The following is a 24432-nucleotide window of genomic DNA, read 5'->3' on the forward strand; positions in this document are numbered from 1 at the left end:
CAGATGAACCCAAAGCCAGACACAAAATATTGCCTACTTACCCCCACCAATCCGCACATTTAAAGAGACAGAAAGCAGATCAGAGGTTGCCTAGGACAGGGGGTGGGAGCAGGGCAGGAGGGCACTTTTTAGGGCAATGGAAACGCTTTACCACTGGATTGTGGTGCTACCGCATCACTCTGTAATTTAATAAACCACTGAACTGTCCACTCACAACGAGTGAATGTTATGTTACATAAATTATACCTCAATAAAGGTACTTAAATAAGTAAATATGAAGTTAAAGGGTAATTATCACCTAACATGTTAGTTGTAAAGCATGTTTTAAAGAAACGCACAAATTATTTGAAGTTGCTAGGTTTTGTGAAAACAGTGAAAGTGCTTTGAAAGTTATGTCTTTCAAAGTAATACACAAAGTAAATAATATTACTAACAAAAAATAATACTGTACGCATTTTAAGGATTCTGTGATTGGTCCACCATTACCCCTAACACATACACACCTTCACTATCAGACACTCGCACAGAAATCCCCCGCTTTGGTGAACTTGAGTCCCACAGCCTCCTCATTCCAGAGCCAAGCTCTCCTTGGAGCTCCCTCAGCCCATCCCTGGAACACACTGTCTAGCAGAATAAACAAGAAGAGGCTTTAGAGCCTGTCATGTGTTCAAACCTCACCTCAGCCACATACCACCTACATGTCTGGAGGCAAAGTATTTACCCCTGAGGTCCTCCTTTTCCAGAAGGTGGGAAGACAGGCATTGAGGCAGAAAGATTAGCCCTACACTGAGCAAGCCTAGTCATATTCTACACACCTTTCCAAATCCAGGTTAGTCCCAATTCCTCCACAGAGGCTCCTCTGCTCCCCAGCATTTTCATGTAGTAATTCATTGAAGTGCCTTCACTTACCTTGACTTTGAGCTACTGGAAGGCAGGGACCAGGTACAGCCCTTTCAAACTTTGGGTTGGAGGTATTCAAGAAATATTTAGTAAAAAATGTGTCAACTATTTCCACTTTTAACTGAGTGAGCTGTTTTTCACGATCACTTTCAATGAAGAATTGCGTTGAATGTGAGGGAGATCTGGCTGACATCTGTCACCCATTGATTGCCAGCGTTGACTGGGCTTATCTGGCTGGCTAGGCTGGTGTCCCCTTCCTCCCTCATTGCTGTGGGCTCAGTCAAAGAGGACAACCTTCCCCCATGGAGGAGAGGACCGTTCTCCAGTCCAAGGTATACAAGAGTAGCTGTGTTCCCCTGCCAGAACCTCCAAACAAGCTCGCAGGAAATGTGTGAGGATGAGCCACTGTCCATACTTGCGCTGGAGGTTTTGTTCCATGCTAGATTGCTCCTGACAACCCTAGTCTGTCTTATTTTCTTATGGAAACAAATATTAACACGTGCCAACATGAAGAAATAGCCAGTTTGTGGCCACTGAATGGAGCTTTTTCTTAGTGCAAGGCCAACTGTTCCGTAATGGTTGGACCTTAATGACATGTTCTAATCAATTAAGTTAATCAACCTAGATTCATTATTTTGCTCCCTATATTCTGAGGATGGTGAACACCATTAGCTAATAGAGTCTATAAATAAATATTTTAAAGAGAAAATGTCTGTTTTCAAAAGTTTTGCTGAAAATTGTTGTCAATTGAATAACATGCTCACAATATTTTGTCATTCCCAGGCCCATCTCTACAGCCAATCCATAGCTAATATGTACTGTGAGCAAGATATAAAACTTTGCTATGTATAGTAAGCTACTGATAACTGGGGGTTATAATTTGTAACGATAGCATAACTTACTGACAGTGGACTAATGCAGAAAGCTACCTAGAGATATTTCATAATCTCCCTCTGGCCTTTGTCACACCGCAGACATAGAATGAAATTTGAAGCTCATTCTTTGAAAGCAACAGTAAAAGAGATTTTTAAAAAATATGTCATAGAGTTATTGCAATTATCTGGTGGGATAACACATGAAGAGCACCTAGGATTGTGTGAGTTCCTCCCACCAGAACTCCTTCCCTTCCCATTTTATTCCCACTTCCATGATGGAGGTGGGAAACCACAGGCAAATGTCTACTAGGGTCTTGACTTTTTTCTGGACTGGTGATATGGACAGGTCATACACAGTCCCTACCTTATGAAGCTTCTAGACTAACTTCTCCTATGAAATGCACCATATGCATGCTTATTTCCTCATACACTAAAGTACGTTTCCAGCATCCAAATGGAAAGCTAGCAAATGTGATTAGGATGTGTCTTGGAGCTGGATTCAAGCCATTGTTCATCATTTTATTACTCCCCACAACTGCCAACCACCCCCCCCCTCCTATACACACACTATGGGGCCCCCACCTCCAGCTGATATTCCCTGACCCTCCTGGCTGGTTTAGATTGCCCTCCTCTGTGCTTCCCACAGCACCCTGAACTCCCTCTTCTCCCAATCATTACTTTGGATTGGATTTACTAGTTTATGAATTGGTCTTTCCACTAGATTCTGCAATCTTTAAAAGAAGAAGTTATATCTTCTTTATTGTATTCCTAGAAGCTGTCTCATGCCTGGTACAAGGTGGGTGTTAACCAACATTATTTGAATGAATGAATAAATTTGATCAATTAATTCCTTCATAATGACTTTTGAGTTCTCACTGCAAGTTGATGAATTTGTTAGGCCATGTGCCTGGGGCTCCACTCAATCCTTATAGATGTTTTTTAATGGACAAGGAATTCTTCATTATGAAATTGGCATGTGATTTACATCTACCTACAATCTTAAAGCACTCATACAGCCCCATGGAAATTCAAATGAACAAGCCACAAATTGAATTATCAGCTCCTAATTAAGCAGATGTTGACTTTCATTAATACTGGTAAAATATATCCCAGAAGTTAATTAATAGCTTGAGAAGGCAAGGTATTCTGAGGTATGCTCAGAAGAGTTTCCAAGTCTCATATATGTTTCTATAGTTGCTTACACTGCAATAACCGATGAATTGGCAAGCTAATTTACTAAAAAAAGAACAGAATGAACTCCAGTTTCCTTCATCTTTTGGAAGGACTCCCGAGTTGCCAGTGTCCTTACTTGCCCCTGAGATACCTAAAAACTTTGAGCCCATGATGTTCTTTTTAAAGATGAGGAGTGATTCTTGTTCTGTTGATTTTTATATCACACCTCTATCATCAAACACATTTCAAAATAATGATTTGGAAGCACCATCTTTCTTTGGTAGTAAAACATCCTTCCAGCCCATCCTCCTGTTGGGTTTTAGTCTACTTAAGTCTTTTCTCTTAGTGTAGTAGGATGAATAGAAGCAAATCACAATTCAAAACTACCAACCTTCCTTTCTCTTGTTCAGCAAAATTCCCCTTCACACCCACCACCCAGCCGCTGATGATGCTGAGAGGCACTCCAGAAGGCAGCAAGAAGGGCACACATGTTTGCTTTCTGAATTGAAGTAAGATTTCATTTGTTTTACAATTGCCAAGTTACCAAAAAAAGAGAGAAAGCCTTCTCCATTCAGTAATAAGGCTGCACACAAGAAAGGCAAGTGTGAGGCAGGAATTTGGGGAACAACATGGGTTATCTACAGAGGTTCCAGGGGCCTTTCAACCCAAAGATTGTAGCAAGCTGTCTACATAACGTATTGTTTGCATCAGATTTCCTAATTCATCTTATGGCTCCCCATCTCTTCTCTCCCATCTGCCAAGATTGTAGTTCCAATAATTTGAGTTTTACCCCCCAAAAAATACCAAGGAATCTACCTACATAAAACTTCAGGGTGCCCTGGCTGGTTTGGCTCAGTGGATAGAGCGTCGGCCTGCGGACTGAAGGGTCCAGGGTTCGATTCCAGGCAAGGGCACATGCCTGGGTTTCGGGCTCGGTCCCCAGTGGGGGGCATGCAGGAGGCAGCTGATCAATGATTCTCTCTCATCATTGATGTTTCTCTCTCTCTCTCTCCCTCTCCCTTCCTCTCTGAAATCAATTTAAAAAAATAATAAAAAAAAAACAAAAAACTTTGAGCCACCCAAGTTCCTGACAGGAAGTAACCAACGAGCCCTCCACCCTCCAGAAGCTCCCGCCAGCGGCGCCAGGATTCTATAACAGGTCCCCCCCAACCCCCCCCCAGCTACCTTCTCTGGCCTTCCGCAGGTGGACACTCCTGGAGCAGGAGGAAGAGCAGGAAGCCCTCAGCCAACCTGAAACATCAGCCCCAACCACCCACCCCTTCTCCTCTTCTTCTCTGCTCTCTCCACCTCTCCGCCCCCTTATACTTTTCCCCTCCCTAATTTTCTCCACTTGTCCCTCATATCCTTCTTTTAGGAGCAGTAATAGAATATCAGGGACTAGCTATAATTATAAGAAATATTAATCATGCACTGTTAACCATGATTGTTCTGTTCTGATTAGAGAAAGCACATTCTAACCTGGCTGAGAGTTGTATGCTTTGGGACATATGAACTAACATCAGAATGCAGTCCATCCTCCTTTCCCGAGAACTGCCTATCATTATGGAAAGATTTACTACCTCCTGGCTGAAATAAATGCAGTCCCGGAGGCACCCGCCCTTTCCGACCTCCCAGCCCGCATTGCCTGCAACCTGTAACCATTATACCGTGCCTACTTTCCCATGCCTGTAATTCTTACTTTCCCACGTAATCTTTGCCCTTCTACCCAATACAAGCAGCTGGCTTATAGGGAGGGGCAGAGCGGATTTTTGTGGATGACCTGCTGCTCTCCCATACTGCCAGCAGTATTGGTGTAAACGCTCATATGTGATTCAGCCCTGTCTCTGCTTAATTGGCTCAAGCAGTGACAGGCAGCCCAGAACCCCTGGCTGTCTGGTTACACTTCTTCCCTTCCCTCTCCTTAAAGCACCCATTGGAGGGTGACTGTAATGTTTCCCTCTAGGAGAGCAGAGGCTTTGCCTAGAGGAGCCGCAAAGGCAAAGTCCAAACCTGCCAGCTCTTCTCCCCTCGTCCCCCCTCTCATCCCTCTCCCCTCCTCAGGCGGGCCCCGAGAAGAGGCAAAGGAGTCTGCCTCTCCCGGCACTAACTGGCCCTTTCTCTGCCCGAGCCGCAGCCAACAGTGGGCTCCAGAGGTGTGCCCCTTTGTCCACACCTGCAAACCCCGGCCAGGCTTATAGCGTGGACAGCGCTGCCCTCTAGCGTCTCCAACCGAGAGCCCTGGGGCGCCACCAGCTCCAGAATTTCTCTTTTACCGCCCAAGCAAGACCTGAGGCTCCTCGGAGCTGCGACCTCCAGGTCTCCTCCACCGCCGCCGCCCTCTTTGCACCCGACTCGCCTTTCCATCACCCCCACCCCTTCTCCGTTCCGTGGCGCCCGGGGCAGCTGCAACCGGTCGGTTGATTTAATAGACTGGCCGGTGCTCCTCTCTCTGCTCCTCCTCTTCCCGGCGCTCGCCTCCTCCCGCAGCCGGGCGCCCAGACTCGGCGAAGCGCTGCGCCCGCCGCCCTGTGCGCCTCGCTCCGTCTCGCCGCAGCCCAGGGGCACCGGCGCGGGCACTGGACGCTGGAGGGGACGGTACCCGGGTACTCAGCGTACCCCACAGCCGGGTGTAGCGAGAAAAAGGAGCGGGTTCCGAGAGAGACTTCTGGAGCCAGCGGGACGCCCCAGTTCGCCCAGTCGACGCGGCCGCTCGCACCGTCCGTCCACCAGGTGAGGGGCGCACGCCTGACCCGGCCGACCTCGGCTTCCCTGCCCACCCCACCCCAGGCCCGGGGCCCACGGTCTGCCCGGGGTATGTTTGCTCTCTCTGGGGCGCACAGGCGGCGGGATTGGGGCAGGGGGCGGGGGACGACGGGGGTCGCCTGGGCAGGGTGCCTGCCCCCTGGACCTCTTAGTAAGGAACGCATTTCTCGGTCAAGCTCCCCCTCCCCAACCGTGTGAACTTGAATGCCGACATTGCATATAACTGTGGTTTATGAATGTTATCCTGCTTCCTTGCGAAAGGAGTTGAAGAGGCTTAAAAAAATGAAATCAATGGGAAAGGGGTTCTAGGAGGAAAAACTTGAGTGGGAATCACCGGGGAGGGGGGGCCATGGGGGGCTGTGCTTCGGAACCTCTGGGGGAGGAGGCGATTTCAAAGGCAACGCTCACTGAAAACCTTTGGTTAGAGAGGATGGCCAGGCTGCTCCAGCCCTCACAAAATAACGGTGTGCTTAGTCCTGATAAAGAAACCACTCCGGTGGGGAAGTGATGGGGCTGACTCGTTTTCTTAAATTACAGAATAAAGCCTGGAAGTGCGAGGGAAGAAGGGAAGTTTTTGTCTTAAGCAATTTCCACTCAAGGAAATAGGCAAGGTGGGAGGCGAGCTCCCCTTCCTAGTGGACATGAAAGGGAATGGAGGCTACATGGACGTGGTTTCCGCTATCACGGGATCCTAGATGGTTTTGCATTCTTCAAATAGACTTTGCATGTTTCCGCCTGCGTCCAGTTTGGGATAGGACCTTCTATTCAACCCAACCCTGCTAGTCCTTGGGTTAGAAGGATGAGGCGGAGGGTGTCAGCATCCCAGGGAGCTTCTTCCTAACCTTCCTCATTGTCCTTCCCCGCCTCCTGCACCAAGTCTGCGTCCCAGGGGGAATAATAGATGGACAAATGGGTTGGAGGAGGGGTGTGTTTCCCCAATTATTCAGAGTCCTCCTACCATTCTTCTTTTACCCTTAGCTCCAAGCAGTATATGCTCCTGCTCTGAACTTGACATTGCTCCAGAATACATATTTGCCAATAGTTACACATGCAGACGTGACCTTAAACACCAGGGTGGGCTTGTGAGTCAGGGGGGCTTTCCTGAGTTAACCTTGTTCCTGGTGCAGCAAGTAGGGGCCGGGGTCTGGCTCCCTGTGCTGCCATTTCCATGGGGAGCATCTTTGAAATCCCTTTGAAACACAGATTTCAAATAAAAGAGGAGATTATGAGCCAGCCTTTCTCTGTGGGTGCACTTGTATTCCTGCTGAATTAAATGACATGACCCTGTCTTCCACAAATAAACGAGTGGAGGCATTTGAGACCCACTTAGCAATTTCAGAAAGTATGCCTGCCTGTCTTTTTCCTCCCTTCAGAACTTTAGCCCCCAGACAACAGATCTCTGAAAATGAAGTGGGCCACCTAAGTGGGATCCAGCTCAATTTCTGTATCATGTTTAAAGCCAAGTATGTTACTTGTTTCTGAAATGGCATAGCACCTCCACAACAAATCATCTTGCTGCCTAGAGGTGGGAGAAGTGCTTTAGGTCAGGTATGTCATCACTTGTAGAGAGCTATCCAGAGAAACTCCTTCAAATCCTGATTCATCATTGTTGATAGGACTTAACGATTATGTCATCATCACCCGATATGGGCTGTTGAAGCCCAAGGATTGCTACAGATTGCTGTATAAATTGAGACTTGTGATGCTAGAGCTGGAAAGGAGCTCAAAAAATAATGTAGTCAAGACTGGTCCTCAGCAAATTGGTATATGCATGCCTACATGTCCCTTTAAGTGGTCATTGTTTCTCTCATGAAGATTTCCAGGGATGAAGACTTCACAGATTGTTATTATATCAAAAAGCATTCAGATTAACCATTTATTACCACCAGCTGGCAAGTTTTAAATGCTACAGAAATCAACATCACAAGCATAGTAAACTCGAGTTTTCATTCTTTTCTCGGCCTTACTCAGAGTTCTTTTCCTAGACCAAGTGCTTCTGGGGATCCTCCTGGACGCACCATTCCCTTGGGCATGCGTTGAGACAGGAGTCACAGCCTCCCTTGCATCTCACCCTGATATCACCTTTGTTAGCTGTTGTGGTATCTGTTCCAAACATTGGCTCCCATTTCTTTTTATTGATGCCGGGTCAGCATTGATCATGTAAGTGAATTTCTTCGGAGGAAAATCACCAAGTTAGGATTTCTCAGGGAGGGTATTTAGGAAGAGACAACATTCAGGACACATCTCTAGCCCAGGTGACACTGGAGTATGTTCCCACTCCCTGCTGCTTGATGAGGTTATTATTAGAGAGCCACGTGAGATGCATCACTAGCAGCACCTCATCCCCACCTGGCTCAGGCTCCTCTCTGTCAACATATTATACCACCCCCACCACCACCACCACCCCCCCCCCACCACCACCATCACCACCACCACCATCACCACCACCATCACCATCACCCCCACCACCACCACCACCACCACCATCACCACCACCACCATCACCATCACCACCACCACCATCACCATCACCACCACCATCACCATCACCACCACCACCACCACCACCACCACCACCACCACCACCACCATCACCACCACCATCACCATCACCACCACCACCACCACCACCACCACCACCACCACCATCACCACCACCATCACCACCACCACCACCATCACCACCACCATCACCACCACCATCACCACCACCATCACCACCACCACCACCACCACCATCACCACCACCACCACCATCACCATCACCATCACCACCATCACCACCACCACCACCATCACCATCACCACTGCCACCATCACCACCACCACCACCACCACCACCATCACCATCACCATCACCACCACCACCACCGCCGCCACCACTGCCACCACCGAGGCTTCAAATTTAAAGTGGATCCCTTTTCAAAATCTCAGGCCCTGACACGTTAGGTCATCTCATTATTCACACATCCTGTTCCCTCCTTCTCACCTTTACACTCAGATCGTTATTTTTCCATAACGATGTGGTCCTTCTTGGAATTTCATTTCTATGCTACCCTTTAAAAGTAAAAAAAAAATCTAAATCTAATACTTTAATATGGGGAGGCCTTCCCTCTATTTCTATTGGCTCATTTACATAAGAAGCTTGAGGTTGTGCAAGAGGTGAATTTCAACCAAAGAGGGATTTATTATTCATACCATATGTTATCAAGGCCATCTTTCAGGACTGAGGTGAATCTGGACATCTCATGCCTTAGGCTTCTTTCTTCTCCACCTCCCATATGTTTATACGTGTGAAATTATATGACAATAAAGTCCAGGGAAACACAGAAGGTGAGTATGCTAAATGAGGGAGGGAAGATGGATGGACAGGAAAGAGAAAAGGGGACAATGGAGCAGTGGGTAGTGAGCAGTGGGCAGCTGACTTCTTTGTTTTCTCCTCCCTGAGTCATTTTGTGGAACCAGCACTGTGGGCCCTAAAGCTTGGGGTCCAGGTGAGTCGACTTACCAAAAAGTTCATCTTCCTGGGAATAAAAGGACTTTCATCAGTATCCAGTCTACTTTTTATGACTTGGTATACCTTCCCACTTTTTGTGAATTAAGAGACTAAGAGCCAGAATTTATAAAGATCATTCAGTCCATTGGTATATTCCTGGATCACAACAAATTGGTAAAATCCTTGAGAATTCTAATACAGTTTAATTCTAATTTTATTAGTTCTTTTTTTTTTTTGGGGGGGGGGGGTAGGTGTCTCACTCACTATGGATTACCAATCACCTGGTTCACTGTGGTCCTTGTCCTAACAGATGTCAGTACTTTTTTTTCATGGTTTTATTCCCCTAAGACAGTGGTCGGCAAACTCATTAGTCAACAGAGCGGCAAACCACGGCTCACAAGCTGCATGTGGCTCACGAGCCGCAGCTTGCCGACCACTGCCCTACGACATGTGAAATGAAAAACTTGTAGTCAGCGAACATGTATAATAGGTTCATTGTTAGAGCTCTCTCCTGTTGGTCAGTGCTCAACACATTCAGTTGTAGGATTAGGAGGACAAACTCCTCTAGAAGAACCTGTGAAAACCCAATCTGGATCATTTTAAACTGCAAATTATATGAGGAATGAGTATCTCAAGATTTTGGTTATCAGTACAGACCAGATGGAAGGTCTTTATGAAAATCTGACATGAGAAGAAAAGCATTTTTATAGCAAGAAGATAAAATTTTGAAAAATAGAAACCAGTAGCAGCAGCAGCTTACAGTTTTAAACTCCCAGATCCTTCTATGACCCCCATCTACCTAAAATGCCCAAGTAAAGCAAAAACAGACCCCTTCGCTGCAGCTGTTCTTTATCCCCTTATCAGATAATCGGCTGGCATGTCCTGATATTTCCAAGGCATTTGGGATGAATCTGACTTGAGGTTAAAGTAGGGTTTTATTGGGACAGTTCCCCCAAGAAAGTCAAATCTGTGTCAAGCTTTGTATTCTTGGGAATCAAAGACAAGCCAGAGCATCGTTGAGAAGTAAACTGCACCAAATGGATAGTGAGGTTGATAAGCAATACCTTCTAAAAAGTGCCTTCAGCTATGATAACCTAATGATGTTCAGAGTTATCGTAAGTTCACTCATCTGCACTGGGAGGAGGGGGACAGGAGGAAGGAACGAACGTATGATGAGTGTCTGCTGTGCTTCAGGACCTGTTGTAAGAACTCTTTTATTTAATCCTTGCAAAAGCACTGCAGGGTAAGTATTATCAGCCCCACAACTTACTGATTCATTAAAACCCTGTATTTTTTTTCATCCAAACACCTGACCTGCCATCCTTTTCAGGGAGCTACTAACAAGCCAGAGTGAGTGAAATGAGGGCACACAAGAGGATTAGCTAAAGAAAAGGTTTGAGAAGTGTGCTGCTTACAGAGGAGATCCTGTGAATTTGGACTTTACCCTGAAAACCTCCAGGAATCGTTTTTAAAAGTATTTATTAAGAACAACATACATACAGGAAAATGTGCAAATCAGAAGTGTTAAGCTCAGCAACTTTTCCCAAAGTGAGCACACCCTTGTAAGTAACCACCAGCAAGATAAGAAATGGAACATCCCCACCACACACGCTCCCTTCCTGTCCCCACCCAGTCAGGACTGCATCCTCCTCCCTAGATGTCACCACGACCTGCATTCCAACATCCTAGATTATTTTGAGCTTTCCATGCACATAAGTTGTACAGAATGATCTCTTTTGTGATTTAGCTCAACGTTCTACTCATAAGACTCATTTATGTGTATGGTTTGGCCAGTAGCTTGTTCATTCGTTGTTGTTGTAATATGGCATTGTATTGTACAAAGGTGCCACCGTTTCATTATCCATTCTGCTATTGGTGGACATTTGAGGTGTTTCCAGGTTTCTGCTATAATAAGTAATGCTTCATTATAGTACTTTAAGCTGTTGCCCAAAATAATTAGTTTGGTGTTATAGAGCGCTCACCCTGGCTACAATAAGGAGTGGAAGGGAATGGGTCTGGAGGAGGCAGGTACCATGAGAGCCCAAACTAGGCAATAGCAGTAGACATGGAGAGAGGGAAGTGGAAGCAAGATGAACGGAGGCTGTAGGGGAAGAAGGAAAGTATGACATGCAGAGAATAAATGGATGCAAGGAGTGAAGGAAAGTATGGAATGCAGGATAATTCCCAGGTTTCTAGACCTGGTAAATAATGTTTTCTTTCACCAAAACTGAGAACACAGGAACATGAAAAAGAACATATTTGTTGGATCTCAGAAGATGAATAGAGTCTGGCCAGTGTGGTTCAGTGGTTGAGTGTCGACCTATGAACCAGGAGGTCAGGGTTAGATTCCCAGTCAGGGCACATGCCTGGGTTGCAGGCTCTATCCCCAGTAGGGGGCATGCAGGAGGCAGCCGGTCAATGATTCTCTCCCATCATTGATGTTCTCTCTCTCTCCCTTTCCCTTCCTCTCTTTGAAATCAATAAAAAAATTATTTTTAAAAAAAGGAGGTTAAAAGAATTGCCCAAGATGACTCCAAATCTGTGTTTCTGTTGCAAAGCACTTTGTTTTCCCCTGGACCATACCTCTTCCTCCTGCAACAGCACCCCTCACACCCCCAATTTGTAGTGGGCAGTCACCTAAAAAGCAACAACTACTTCACATTTCCTGAACTGTCGACCTATGAATCATTTGCTTTTCCCTTCAATTTTGTCTCCTTTTAGCAACATAATCACAAGAAAAGAAGGAGATGATGATGAATCAGCTAAAACTTTTTATTTTATTTTATTTTTTTACCTTTTAAGACTACAAGACAGAATTCAGAACAAGAGACTGGAAATAAAGGAAATAGCATGTAGACGGCCTTGTGTTCTTCTGGTTGATCAGGAGGACAGGGAGGACAGACCCAGTTAACAAATGTGCAGGGAGGCAGGTTCCAGCACTTCCTGGAAGGACTGTCTACACCAGTGATGGCGAACCTATGACACGCGTGTCAGCACTGACACGTGTAGCCATTTCTGATGACACGCGGCCGCTGAGGCGGCCGCATGCCGAGGATGAAACATTTGCTGCTCCTGAGGATGAAACATTTGTGAAATAATGTTTTTTCCTCGAAGTGACACACTACCCGAGTTATGCTCAGTTTTTTGGTGAAGTTGGACACACCAAGCTCAAAAGGTTGCCCATCACTTGTCTACACTCTCCGAAAATGCACTTAGGCTGCCTGGGAGGTGTGGTCTCGGCGTCCCTGGGAATGCAGTGTCTTTGGGGGCACATCACAGGTTGGGTTCTCCTTACTCTAAGAGAAACCTACTCTGCAGTGGGACTTACTGTGCAGGATGCTTATTAGGGAATGCCCTTGGGAACCGCACTGGAGGAAGGGAAGGAAGCAGGATTGATTGGTCAGAGGGAGAAGTTGAGCTGCAAAGTGGACCCAACAACAGGCTCAGCCATCCCCATGGTGGGGTCTGAGTTAATGCAGCAGAGTTGTCCCAAACTAAGTCAAAAGGATTGGGCTTTCAACTGCTTCCCGCATCAGGGAGTGAGTGCAGGCGGCACATGACTCTCATGATCTTGGGGGCGGCACTTCTCTGCCACTGAGGACATCCTTAAAGGGCGGACAGTTGAAGGCTGTCTTGACCCAATCCCAGAAGCTGAGCTACAAGCCCTTTCTTTCTCCTTTATTTCTTTTACATGTATACTTTTTTAAAAGTATTAAATGTATTGGGGTGACTTTGGTTAACAAGGCTATATAGGTTTCAAGTGTACAATTGCCCTTTTCTGAGGAAGGATCTGGGTAGCATGTCTGTTCCATCCCAGGACATTTTTATATGGATTTCAACTGCAGAGGACTAAACCAGATAACTTTCCAGGCTCCTTCCAACTCTGAGGTCTGCATTGACTTATTTCATTATACCAAGGTTTCTAAGCCACCGAGAACTTACAAACTGTTATGAGTGAGTTGCCATTTTACCTTTCATCTCTCCTCCCTTCCATTTCAGCAAGTAAATATACCACTCAAAATGGATGGGTGGCAAGACCCCTTACAATAAACATACGTGGCTCCTTGGTGCAGAATTTCTCATATGAAGGTAGAGAGGGTACACTGCCTACTGTCTTCCTAAGGAATTTTTAGATGATCATAAAGGGACCGTGTGTGTGTGTGTGTGTGTGTGTGTGTGTGTGTGTGTGTGTCTGTGTTGGTAATGCCTGTATTTAATGCTTTAAAAAGAGTTCACTATAACTGCTCCATTATGATTGGACCTGCACTACAACTGAAATATAACTGAAAAACTGCTCGTAAAAAACCTCTCCTTACTATCTCAGCCTATTCCACTCAGTAACACAGCACCCTGCAAAGGGATTTTGTGCTGTACACTTTTGACAAAGGACTGGCTGATCCTTGTCAGCCTGAAGGGCCTCTCAGCAGATTCTGCTAGGAAACCCTGTTCTCACAGCAGACACAACAGCCCCTGAACTGGAGACGCTGCCTCTGACCTTGGGATTCATTCCATCTTTGCCTTCAATTCTGGGGATGCTACTCCGGCTCCCCCACAACTGTATTTAGTGGATTCCTACCAAGAGCCACACCACAAAATTTTAATGGCCCGATCCCAGCTCCATTCTTGAGTATTGTTTGCTTTTTCTCCCATAGTTTGGTCTTCTTTCAGAAATAGTTTTAGCGTCTGCAAAACATTATTATAAAAGAAACATGGTCTTTTAAGAAAATGTCACTGGTTTGGGGGGCCTTGTTATGTTAGTTTTCTGTAACATTTTTACTTCAATTCTTCAGTTTGCTTTATTGGTTATAATCTTATGCTCCCACTCACTTTGTTCTTATCACTTAAAGTAAATTCTTTAATTGCTCTGTGCCTCAGCTCTTCCATCTCTAAAATGTGAGTGGTAATTCCTGCCTTGTAGACATATTGTGAGGAATAAGAAAAGGTAGTGCAACATAGGCTATGAGAAAATGTTTGTATTATTACAATTATTATCTTTTCATTATTCTTGTGTGGTAGAAATAATGTAAATTTAGGTGAAGAATGTGATGCTGGCCTTTCAGAAAATAGAGAGGTGGGTCCAGGCTGAGTTCCACTGCCCTGAACCCTATTGGCAGGAACTTTTCTCTTTTATTTGCTAAACGTTGCCTCTGATCAGGTATGTTCTCAAGCCCCAGAGAATGCCCTTGGGTGCTACTTTCTCCAATCACTGAATCTACACACTGAATTTATTCACATCCCTCCTTTATAGATGCAGGAGAAGAAACCGATCCCAGCATGTGACTGGAGTTCCATCTGCAATTGCTCTGCTCCCAAAAAAGTCACAGTTTCTGCATGCTCTGTAGTGGTGCCTCTCAAACCTTCGTGTGCAGAAGAAACACCTGGAAAGCATGCTAAACCTTAGGTTCCTGGTCCCCACCTGCAAAGCTAATAATCAGTAGGGTAGTGTGAGGCCAAGAATTTACATTTTTCACAAACTCCCAGGTGATGCTGATGCTGTTAGTCTGCAAACCACATTTTGGGGAGCACAGATCTGCAGGGGTCAGCATGACATACAAAACTTGACTGGGTCAAGACAGCCTTCATGGGGCAGTTTGCCTTTAAAAGTGGGCAAGAATATCACATCAATAAGCCAATCAATGCTCCTCTCAAAGGCTGTCAGAAGTTCACAAAATTCAATATATAGTCATATTAAAAAAAAAAAAAAACTAGCAAACTAGAAATAGAAGAAATAAATTTCTTAATAAACTAGAAATACAGGGTATCCCCCAAAAATGTATACACACAATGTCTATAGATTCAATTACATTTTGAAAATGAGATGTATTTTAATAAACACTGCCTTTATAATTATTTAAAGTATGTATACATTTTTGGGACACCCTATAGAACAGAAGTTTCTCACAATAAAAACCTTTCTGAAACAACAGCTAAAATCATGCTTATTGGTAAAGTACTATAAAGATAAAACAACCACCATTATTTAACACTCATCTGAATGTTTTGATCAATGCACTAGACAGAAAACAAACAAAAAAGAAGGAAAGGTAACAAAAAGAAGAGAAAAGAAAAAGAAAAGAAAGGTGTTATAAATTTATAAATTTTGGTCATGCTGTATTATTATTTACTGATTATGGAAGGGATCATTGAGACCTGTCTCTCTTTTTTTGTAATTTATCTTTATTGCTGAAAGTATTACAGATGTCCCTTCTTCCCCACCCCTTTGACCGCTTCCACCCAGCCTCCCACCCCCAACACCACTTCCAGGCCTTCACCACACTATTATCTGTATCCATGGGTTATGCATATAAGCATATAAATTCTTTGGCTAATCTCTCCCGACTCACCCACCCCCACCTTCCCTCTGAGATTCCTCAGTCTGCTCCATGCTTCTATATCTCTGGATCTATTCTTAAGGCTGACTACCACAGTATGATAACATATGAAAAGCAGTTTGATAAGGGCTCAATTTAGTATCAGCTGCTGATATTATTACCTCATAGTACTGTTCTTAGACTGGAATTAGATAATCCGGGTAACAGAAATTTGTAAAAGGTAAATTTTCATGCAAAACCAAGATTTTATTAATGTTAAATCTTGTTCCAAATTGCAAATGGTAATACAAGAACAGCAAACCAAAGATTAAGAGATCTGAGTTGTATACCTTGCTCTGTGTGTGACCTTGGAAAAAACCATTGATTTGTTTCATGCCTTAGTTCTCCTCTAAGAGCAATGATGATAACAGCTTTACCAGGATAAAATGAACTAGTATCATATAAAATTATGCTGAAACCTAAAAATTAAATGATGGTGATGATGATAATGACAACAATAATAATGAAAAAATTATATATTTCAGCTACTGCTTCTTGTTCTTTTGTTGACAATTGAACGAAACAGATGAGATTTTTATGTTTTTAAATATTTGTATCAAATTCTGCTACTTCCAGTTTTTACAGTAATTTCCAATGGCTCAATATTACCTTGCATCGCACATCAGATATGTTGTCCTGAAAAGTAGATGAGAATAGAATTTTTGGAAACTAACCCATAATTAAAATGCACAGAGGAAGTTTCCATATATTTAGTGGAATTTTAAAATTCATGTGAGATAATGTAATTAACATTTTTCTGATATAAATCACTATCTTCAATTAGCTTGAATTTTCTGACATTATATCAAGTGCTCTAGAATTGAGCACACCTGTGCAAATATTCTCCTAGTATATAATCAAGCTTTACAGTTATTAAAGAACTCACAGAACAACCTTTTGAAGTAGGCAAATATAACCAACTCTTGGTTATCTCAATGTTTTATGTTTGATTCTTGTTTTAGCTGCATTTCTTTTCTCACTCTGACACTAATTTAGCAAGTAAAGTTCAAAATCCTCTGTTCAACTACTTTAAGGTTTTTCCCCTGATTATAAATGAATTACATATTCATTGTAGAAAATAGGAAAATATAGAAAAGTATACAGAATTGAATTAAAATTACTCAAAACCCCGTCACCAAGAGAGAGCTACTATTGATACTTAGATGTATTTCTGATCCCCACTCCCACAGTGCTGTTCATCTATACAGGCAGAAAATAGATATTTCTTTTTAGATAAAATTAGAAGCATACTGAGTATTTTTTATCCAATTAACCTTTTTCAATTAACATTATAGCTTCAATATTTTACATATAATTAAAATATTCTTTAAAAACATTACTTCTCGCTCTGGCTAGTGTGGCTCAGTTAGTTGGGCATCCTCCCATACACCAAAAGGTTGCTGGTTCGATTCCCACTCAGGGCACATGCCTGGGGTTGCTGGCTTAATCCCATTAGGGGCATGCAGGAGGCAGCCCATTGATGTTTCCCTCTCATATCAATGTTCTCTCTCTCTCTCTCTCTCTCTCCCTCCCTCTCCTTTCGTCTCTCTCTAAAAATAAAAAGGTAATCAAAATAAATTTTTAAAAATTAGTTCTAATAAGTATATAATATTCTATTGTGAGGATATACCATAATTTATTTAACCAATTATTACTATTGCACTTTTAGGATGTCACCATTTTTTTAATACAGCATTATAAAATTATAGTGTCAAAAGAAAATTTTTACATAAGTCTTTGTCCTTCATTATTCCAATTATTTTAATAAAAATTCATTAGCAAACGAGCTCTTGAAGTCTCTAGGGGAAAATGAAGTTTGGTAATTTAAGTGTGGATAGAATTGATATACACATCATAGCCTTTCTTCCCCCTTCCCTCCCTTCCTTCATTTAGCAAAAATGTATATGCTTTTAGTGCTGGAAATTGGTAAAGCAACAATCTAATTAGGGTGACCATCTGTTTGCTCCAATAGTTACATGTAACCCAGACCAATCACAGCATCTTGTTCTCCCAGCCACTGTGGTTGGTTTAGGGATATTCAGTGATCCAGGTCAGACCAATCAAAATCACTGAAACTCAGTTTAGGGTTTACAAGTACCGACAAGGCCCTATATCTACACTGACTTTGGAGGTTTGAGGATGTATGCCTGGAACTGCTGGGACCTGGCATGTGGGCAGAGCCTCCTATAGATAAAAGCTTACATGGAGGAAGATTCTTTTTTTTTTTTTTAATTGATTTCGAGACAGCGGGTGGGAAGAGAGAGAGAGAGAGAGAGAGAGAGAGAGAGAATGAGAGAGGGAGAGAGGGAGAGAGAGAAACATCTATTGGTTGTCTCCTGTACACACCCCAACTGGGTATCGAACCCACAACCTAGATATGTGCCCTGACTGGGAATTGAACCCACCATCTTTTGGTTTACAGGATAATGCTCCAACCAGCAGAGCCACCCAACCAGGGCAGAGAAAGATTCTTGATGCACTGTTTGAATCTCTGGACCCACTGGTACCTGAATATTGAAGTTTCCCAAGCAAATACATTCTCTTTTTTTGCAAAAGCCAATTTAAGAGGATTTCTGCCATTTGTGTTTGAAAGGATCATTATTAATCCAATGATCTTCCACTCTCAAATGATGAAAATGAGTTATGATTAAGACTAGAGGCCTGGTGCACAACATTTGTGCACTTGGGGGTGGGGGTCCCTCAGCCCGGCCTGTGCCTTCTCCCAGTCTGGGAGCCCTTGGGGGATGTCCAACTGACGGCTTAGGCCCGCTCCCCGTGGGCATCCTTAGCGCTGCCAAGGAGGCGGGAGAGGCTCCCCTCACCACTGCTGCACTCGCCGGCCATGAGCCCAGCTTCTGGAGCACTGACCATCAGGAGGCAGCTCCTGTGTTGGCGACTGCCCCCTGGTGGTCAGTGCCTGTTATAGCAACCGGTCGTTCTGTGGTTCAGTCAATTTGCATATTAGCCTTTTATTATATAGGATAGTGTAGGGAAGGCCTGGGGTGAGGGGCTAGGACAGGCTAGAGGCAGTCAATGGAGGAAAGGGGGAACATATGTAATTCTTTCAACAATAAAGAATTTTTAAAAAAAGATAGTGTAGGTATATACTTTAGAACTTTATGAGTCATGGTTAAAACAGATCCGTGGCTGAACCCTAGTCCTATCACTCACATCACATGGCCTTTTCCCACCTCAGCTTCCTTACCTCTACAGTGAGGAGAATGCTAATACTTACTTCAAAAGAAGGGTTAGATAACGTAATATGTGAAAAGTGCTTAGAGCAGTGCCTTGCACCTTCTAAGTGTTATATAAGTATGTCCCTGATGCCACTGTTGTTATTTTGAAGGCAGAAAGTGAAACACAGGAGGGTGAATTTTGCTCATGCAGAGATTTACTGGCCAAGTTAAAATTCAAACTTAGTTCTCTCTTCTCTTCTCTTCCCTTCTCTTCCCTTCTCTTCCCTTCCCTTCCCTTCTCTTCCCTTCCCTTCCCTTCCCTTCCCTTCCCTTCCCTTCCCTTCCCTTCTCTTCTCTTCTCTTCTCTTCTCTTCTCTTCTCTTCTCTTCTCTTCTCTTCTCTTCTCTTTTCTTCTCTTCTCTTCTCTTCTCTTCTTCTCCTCTCTTCTCCTCTCCCTCTCTCCTCTCCTTTCCTTTCTTCTCTTCTCTTCTCTTCTCAGTGGGCCTTTTCAACACTTAACCATGTCAGCATCTTTATGACAGAGATTTAAGCATTAAGTTTTAAGAGGGTTTCTGTCCACATATCTGTATATTTCTTTCAAAAGCATTTGAGGGACGTCTAGAGCCCACTAAATAGGTGTATGTTACTAGCAGTGACTAGATCCTATTGTTAGGACTGCAGGTTATAACTTGTAACAATATCTCTTATATCTCTTATTATAATAAAGTTAAATTTATTGTTAACGTTATTTTTATTTTATTTTTAATCCTCACCTGAGGATATTTTTCCCATTGATTTTCAGACAGAGTGGGAAGGAGGGATTGGGGAGGGGGGAAGAGAGAGATAGAGGGAGAGAGAGAGAGAGAGAGAGAGAGAGAGAGAGAGACAGACAGACAGACAGACATGGACATGAGACACATTGATTGGTTGCCTCCCGCACGCACACCGACTGGTGTCAGGGAATGAATCCACAACTGAGGTACGAGGTACGTGCCCCTGACTTGAAATCAAACCTGCAACCCTTTGGTTCGTGGGCTGACACTAACCACTGAGCAAAACAGGCCAGGGTGTTAACTTTATTTTTAATTAAAATACATCTTATTGTAATTTTTATTGTTACAATGAAAAATAAATACTTGGTACCTTTCCCAGCTATTTTAAATAAAATACACCTTCCCACTAAACCAGTTGCTCTTGCAGAATGCTTAAATCATTCAGCATTCGGTTAGTGATCTCCCATTAGCTACTGAGCACTGGGTAGACGTGTTTGCTGGGGAGGCAGCTGGTCTCTCCCAAATGGAAATCAGATTTCATTGCGTCTGGTCAGAGAGAACGTGGCATATGGCAAATGAATACACAGCTGCCTGGTAAATTTTTCCACTAAGAATTAGTCTAATACCTAAATGCACAGTGAATAAAACATTATCTAAATAAGAATATTATATTTAAATTCCTCATCACTGTTAAAGAGTCAGATCATTCCCTTCAATTATAACAAAGTCGCACTATCTAACTTTTAAAAGGACATGTTACCTAGTATTTAATGTCATACTATTCAAGCCCAGCCTGCCTTTTAAATTCTATTATTAAGTAATTTCAGGCAGTACAGCTCATTAAGCATTCTGTAAGGCCTTGTAGAGTTCTGATAGAAATGGAGGACATGGAAGAATGATAGTGTGGTGGGAAGGTCCATGGCTTAGAGCTTTGGAAAGTCAGATCAACGTTCAAGAACATCCTTGCCATGTCTTGGCTGCCTGGTACAGAGCAAGGTGCTTATCTACCTCTGCCTTAGTTTCCACATCTGTAAAATGGTAGTAAGAACATCATGAAATGGTGATGATGATACAAACCTCATAGGATTGTTGGAATCAAAATGGGAAACTGCATACAGTGCTGTTAGCATAGCACCTGCTGCATAATCATGTAAAAATAACGAGGGCTGCTTTGTCACTGATTCTAGAGTTTTGCTGGGTTATCTTTGTAACCTTGGGAACATTATCAAACTTTTCTGGGCCTCAGTTTTGTCAACTTCACCAGTAACTTGTATCAGATACTGTATAAAATGCCTTTAGGTTTAAAATGCTTTGACAATGCCCATAGGTGTTGGAGTATACCAAAAATCTGTAACAGTGTCAAAGTTGGGAGAATTTCTTAAACCTGTTGTTTCACAGTGAAATTGAGCTGCGTTCATTCTCCAAGACGGATCGGTCTTCTCAGGTAAAACAGCAAGATTCATCCATTCATGACTTTGCATCCAGCCGGTGCTCAGATTTTCCAGCTCTGGTTTGGAGAGGTCAGTTCAGTGCTTCACTGCAGAACTGCCCTCGTCACGATGCCTTTACTAGTATTATTGACATTTATTTCAGATTCCACAATGAAGCTTTATCATAATCAAAGGGCCCCATGATGTTGACAACTCAGGCAAAAGAAACCAATTCAAATACAAACTTGGTTCCTGAGGATCACTAATATAGATTTTCTCTCCCAATTGTTTAGGTGGAGTGTGTGTTGGATACACTGTCTATATGTCTACACTGATCAAGCTAACCTGAAAATCTCCTTAGTAGCCTTAACTTTGTACTTCGCCAAAATAGCCTTGGAAGTATCTATGTTTTTCTTTTCATAAAGAGCTTTAATTTTTTTTTGCCTAGACTCCAAAGTAAGAAATTAAATGGCATGCTTTCAGCTTACCCTCTGAAAGCCTCCAGACATCCTCATTAAATCTAAATCGATAACTGTTTTTTCCTTAAATGATGCAATTTTTAAAACTAGTGTCATTTCCTATGTGAATAGCTATAGTGATGTTCATGTATGCACTCTAGGGGAAAAGATAGGCTAGAGGAGCTTTAGCTGTTAAGTAGATTTTAAACTAATAATAATAATGACCCTCTCATAGCAGGTGTTGATGTGTTACCTGATGTTTATACTCACTTTTCAAAAAAGAATTGTAGATCGATAAAGGATATATTCAAAACTCAGTTCACCAGAAGAATAAGTAATAGGTATGTCAATTTAAATATATCCCGTGAGACTGAAAAAATGCTTTTCTTCTAATAATATAAATGGAATTTTAGTGGCACACAATATTTTTGGCCCCCAGATTGACTATTGGCCTAAGTACACCAGAAAATAAAGTAGAAACTAGATACAGCCAAGCACTGGCAATTATACTTTTATTTGATTGTTAAGAAACTCATAATAACTGCCTTTTCGTTATGTGAATTTTTCTTAGTTGAGGCTCTCTTGATTATAAGAAACATATTCCCATTTTTGAATTAGCCTGATCTGAAGGGAATTTATTAGAACGTGCTAGAACATTTGAGGGGATCCAAGAGTCAGAGTGAGCTGCTAGGTAATTATCAAGAACCTGGAACCCAGTGTGAATATGTCTCCCTTTTCTCTCCTCCCCTCTCTTTCCTACCTCCTCTCCACTCCCTCCCTTCCCCTCTTATCCTCTCTCTGAATTAGCTTCCAGTGCTTCTGCATGCACATGGCTAAATGCAGGTGTTCCGAGCTCCTCAGTTTAGATGTCCAGATTCAAACAACTCAGCATCTCTTACTCACAGTTTCAAATTTTTAGAAAAGAGACTGATTAGCCCAGCTATAGTTAGGTGCCTCCCCTGGCCCAATCAACAATGTCCAGAATGTGAGATTATGGAACCCAAACATGGTTACTGAGAATCTAGTCCCAGCAAGAGGGAAATAGTGTGCAGGAAGAAAACAAGGAGGGTATGGATTGTAGATATACTCCCCCAAAGGTTGTCTATTCTTCCTTTTGACTGACACACACACATACACACACACACACACACACACACACACACACACACACGCACAACCTCTCCATTTATTAAGAGCTCTCTCTGCTGTACATGATTCTACCGTGTTCCATTAAACTACACTCTCGCCACCCTCTTTCTAAAGGGAGCTAATCCAGTCACTCATATCTGGCAGCTAAAACAAAAAATGTTGTCAATGGGCACCTCTTCTCAAAGTGATCGATTTCCCAATTAGTCCATATTTTTCTCTAGTTCACACTCCATTTTTGTTCAGACAACACCCCTTCCCATCCTGCAATGCAGTGGTTACATGGGAAAATTTGCTTACAGAACCACAAACACTCCCACTTAGGAAAAGAAGCAAAAAACAAAAATCCTTCCTGTAACACCGTACATTGGCTACCAGAGCAGAGAATTAATTGCATCCCCCAGGACAAGGACTGCACAGTGAAGAGTATAACATATTGTGTGAGCATCCGCTGGTATTATGGAGGGTGGGTTCCTTGTTTAATCAACTGCTTCATCATAACGTGATGAAGTGAGGATCTTCTCTCTTTAAGCCACTGTACGTGACTCAGCCCATCAGTTCCACCTTCTCTCCGTAGCTCTATTAATTGTAGCCTTCTCTGTTGATACAGTTTCTCTCTTAGTCAAAATTCTTGGGTTGCAAGTAAAAGCATATACCCAAAATTGGAGGACATAAAACAGCACCCTTTATTTAACTCAATTTTGGAGATAAGCTGGGTAATTTTTCTGCTCTGGTCCAGTCCAGCTGCTCTCTGTTGAGATTGCTCTGCACACAGCTGACAGGTCACTTGCAAGCATGATGATCCAGTGTGTTCTCATATTCCTGGGCTTGGCAGGCTGCCTGCTAGCGTAGAGGAAGCAGGTGGGCATGTGGTTCTCAACATCCAGATACTAGACAAGGTGTTTTGAGCAGTGGTGGCTGGGAGCCCACCTGTGGCAAGGGATGCTGTGGGGCCCTTCTCAGAGGCACGTTCTATCACGGCATGTATTGGCAAAGCCTGCGTGTGTGAAAAAGACAAGTAAGTGCTCCATTACCAACTCAGTAGCAGGCAAGGTCAACAAAAATTGGAGACAAGCTTGTCATTTTTTTTTTTATTCCTTCTGAATCTGAAGCATCTGTAAAAACCCTCTTTTAGAAGGTTTGTAAACAATATTTAATGGAAGTCAAATGTGGTCTGCAGCATTTTTTTTATTTTTACCTTTTTACTTTTTTTACTTGATGTTCCCCCCTTATCTTGGGAGCATCCGTAATGACAGAAATAGTTCAGGGCACCATCACAGGATGCATCTGGGAAAATGAGTGCCACATGAACCAGAGCGAATGGGCTCTCTGCTTCCTGGTAGTAAGCTTGGCTTTTCAGGAGCTTCTCTGAGCCCATGTCTTACGATCTCTCCACACTTTCCACTCTTTTTTTTTTTTTTATGTGCCTCAGGCATGAAACAGCTCTGGCCACCAACACAGGCATCAAGCTAGGATGAACTAAGGACTGTACATCTGCTTTGCCCCTGATTGATAAAAGAGCAACACCACCAATCAGATGTCTCCTTGCCCATTGCCAGGGGGTTCACACTTTCCACTCTTGTTGGGGCAAATGATACCTCTTGCTGGCCCCACCACTTCTTTCCTACAGAGTGATTGCGAGGGAACATGGGCCCCGTGCATCTTTTCTTCCCATCTGCACTTGCCAAGCATGTGGCCTCAAGCAGAGCCTCCTCTCTGTCATCGTGTCCCCTGCAAAATCGAGATTGAAGTTGTCTGCTCTTGCTGATACTCCCTGTGTTTGCTATCAAGATCAAATGAGACCACACCTATATGAGGTAGCTCCTTGAAAACAGTAGCATGTTCTGTGCATGTAAAGAAATGGAACTCCT

At 43.3% G+C, this 24432-nt stretch overlaps 1 pseudogene; it reads right to left on the bottom strand.

The window, feature by feature from the left end:
* Window positions 1–23980: 23980 nt before the first annotated feature.
* LOC114231177 (small nucleolar RNA SNORA48) lies at window positions 23981–24125 on the bottom strand (annotated as a pseudogene).
* Window positions 24126–24432: the final 307 nt, after the last annotated feature.

This window comes from Eptesicus fuscus, chromosome 10, assembly GCF_027574615.1.
Source record: "Eptesicus fuscus isolate TK198812 chromosome 10, DD_ASM_mEF_20220401, whole genome shotgun sequence".
NCBI lineage: Eukaryota > Metazoa > Chordata > Mammalia > Chiroptera > Vespertilionidae > Eptesicus > Eptesicus fuscus.